At 45.7% G+C, this 3,066-nt stretch overlaps 1 long non-coding RNA gene across 1 annotated transcript; it reads right to left on the bottom strand.

Annotated features, from left to right (window-relative positions):
* Positions 1-329: 329 nt before the first annotated feature.
* On the bottom strand, positions 330-2,840 carry LOC109870114 (uncharacterized). The gene is made up of 7 exons (XR_004205465.1): positions 2,435-2,840; positions 2,136-2,236; positions 1,618-1,998; positions 1,286-1,516; positions 1,090-1,127; positions 807-966; positions 330-644 (listed from the first exon to the last, which is right to left on the bottom strand). It is a non-coding gene; the product is annotated as an uncharacterized LOC109870114 (long non-coding RNA).
* Between the last annotated feature and the right edge of the window lie 226 nt (positions 2,841-3,066).

Below are 3,066 nucleotides of genomic sequence, written 5' to 3'. Positions count from 1 at the left end.
AAGGAGAGTGATGGAGTGCTGCATCAGATGACCTGGCCTCCACAATCACCCGACCTCAACCCAATTGAGATGGTTTGGGATGAGTTGGAACACAGAGTGAAGGAAAATCAGCCAACATGTGCTCAAGACTGTTGGAAAAGCATTCCTCATGAAACTGGTTGAGAAAGCTGTCATCAAGGCAAAGGGTGGATACTTTGAAGATTCTCAAATACACACTTTTTTTGGTTACTACATTATTTCATGTGTGTTATTTTATAGTTAAAGTCTTCACTAATTCTACAATGTAGATTATAGAAAAAAATAAAGAAACCCTTGAATGAGTAGGTGTGTCCACAATTTTGACTGGTACTGTACAACAAAGAAAGGAATATGGATATAAAACAAAGAACATAAAAATATCTACTGGGGGTTTTCTTACAATCAGTGGATGAACGAATGTCCTTAACTTGTGTCACAGCAACTGGCCTTTCTGTTAAACTGTCACACACAGAGACACTGGAGAACAGCTCAACATTTAAGAGATGCTGAAATCCATAAATCCAAGTATGGGTTAGGTAAAACCATCTGATCTTCAGGTTGAGGTGATCAGTAGTGTAGTGATCTCAGGCTGTGATGGTGGGTTAGGGTCGCCATCTCCACCCTCACTGCTATGACGAGAGAGAGAGAGAGAGACAGAGAGGACACAAACACTGAGAGCAATTAATAAAAGTGACAGGCATTCAATAATAATCTGTATCTCCCCAATCTTCCAAGTTATCAACTTCATCTTGTATGGACTGTAACTGAAAGGGTATGCGTCTACTCACTCTCCTGCTTCTCAGGCTCAGCCTTAATCTACTGTATTAGAGTTGTGGGGTCTGACTGTTCTGGTGTTCCAGCCTCTGGTTCAGACAGTTTGCTCGGCTGGCTTGGGGGCGGGGTTCTTGGAGATAAGGTTTGCCAGTTTCTTCTTAACCATCCCTTTCTCTGGAACGGGAAAAGAGAGGGTTATGACAGAGGAATAAGTATTGAGTTGCATGGTTGAATCTAAAAGCGGGTTATCTGGTTTAGATAGTATCTGTGGTGCGGAATGGTTTTGGGAGAACTTACTATTTTTCCCCACGGGCTTGTGTTTCTTGCGACAGGATCTACGAAAAGGAGAACACAAACAACACATGCCAATCAAACAACACTCAAAGCTTGCATCAATATAACAGCAAATAGTGGGGGCCTGTATGTGCTCGTGCATGTGCACATGTGCTCGTGTGCATCTCTCCACACATCCCTCCGGGTCCTCAGTTCTTACCTGGTCCAATAGGTGGCTGGAGCTGGTATCCTGTGACCTCACACCAGCCCACAGGGTTGATATCTGGTAGTCCACCCACTTGTCAAAGTCTGGCTCCCAGCCATCAAGGTCAAGGTGCAGCAGTAGCCGGCCCACACAGCGCCTCACGGTGGCCACGCACACCAGCCGAGGCTCCATCAGGTCCACTGCCTTCAACTTAATGTTCTGAGCGAAGCCGTTACTCAAGCCATCCTGTAAGACACACACACACGCATACACACCATAGATGCAGAATTCCCAAACCTCTGAGTATGAATAGCATCTCATAAGCCCATATACTGTAAGCTGGTCACCTGTATGATACTTGGTAGATAAAAGCGTGTTGAAGAGCCATACTGGTGCAGCTATGGTTCCCTTCTCCTCCAGGTATTTGGCCCAGTTGAAGGTTTTCCAGTCATAGCCTGGTGGAAAAGATGAATATCCCACTTGTGTAAGGGATATGACATAGCGTAGGGAACCACTGACTTCATTCTTATCATAGATTCACTGAGCAGGTGGCGTTTGCCCAGAAAAGTAAACCAGAGCAACAAGAAATAGGAAGAGCGAGAAAGTAGGGAGGAGAGAATAGGATATTACCAGGGGGTGGGTGTGAGCTGTATGTTGTGCTTTTGGCAGTATCCCTTGGGTAGGATCACATGGAAGATAGTGGTAGCAGAACCAGTCAGACCCGTCACCTGTGCCATCAATGTCCACCATGAGGTAGCCATCCAACAACACCGGAGACAGAAAGAGACCTTTTTCATCAGGTTGAATCACTAGTCTGCTAGCTAGAAGTAGCCATTATAGCAAACTCCTGTTCATCTTCTGTTACCTTGTGTATAGTGGCCACACAGATGTTGCCCAGGTTTAGAGGGTTGATGGCCTCTATTTTTATCCCCACCTCAAAGAAGCCTCCATGTACACTGTCCTGGGCTAGGGGTGGGGGGGTCATAGTTAAGCATAGCGGTGCTATAAAAAGGTTCAGTCATGAAACAAGCAGTTGTGGCATGCAGAGACACTGCGCTCTATTTGTGCTTCTTTAGCTGCTGACTCTGGTATAAAAGTTTGTTGCTATGCCAAAGTGCCATCTATAGATAGATATTGATTAATCTGATCAGTCTATACACTGACCTTCTTAAACAGCATGGGGACGCTGTCACAGTACACCTTACGGAATGTTGGGTGGTCAATGTTTGGGGGAAAAAAAGTTAAATATCATCAACGTTCAACTTTATCAAAAAAAAAAATTAAAGAAAAAAAGAAAGTGTACCGTTTGATTTAATCACGTAGCAGGTGGTTTGATGACATGGCCCACTTTGCTGGACCAAACCACTGGGTGCAGTAGGGGACTCCACATATGGCACCAGAAGTCAGAGAGGGGCTCCCCATGGCCTCCTGCTCCCCGTCATCATAGACAAGTCTGAGGTGGCCCCCGGTTAGTGTCCACCACCGCCAGTCGCGTCCAGGCTCACCAGAGTCCGGTCCACCACATGCATCCCAGTACGGAACGGACCCTTCATACACTCTGCCAGCTGTGTGTCTGAGAGAAGGAAGGGTCATTAGAGGAAAAAAGGGGCAGCGGTAATTTGGTTGGTTCTACCAAAGAGAAAAGGCAGTATGTTTGTCACAAGTGTTACTTTCATATACAAATCCATAGGCAGAGTTCTGGCTCCAACCAGCCATTTCATCAGGTACTCCTTCCAGTCTAGGATGCTCTAGTGCAAAGCTAGAAAGGGGACACAACTGTCATGACAAATGACGCT

The sequence above is a fragment of the Oncorhynchus kisutch genome, linkage group LG25 (genome assembly GCF_002021735.2).
Source record: "Oncorhynchus kisutch isolate 150728-3 linkage group LG25, Okis_V2, whole genome shotgun sequence".
Taxonomy (NCBI): domain Eukaryota; kingdom Metazoa; phylum Chordata; class Actinopteri; order Salmoniformes; family Salmonidae; genus Oncorhynchus; species Oncorhynchus kisutch.
The sequence above is the reverse complement of the archived record's forward strand: the minus strand, read 5'-3'. Positions and strand labels throughout refer to the sequence as shown.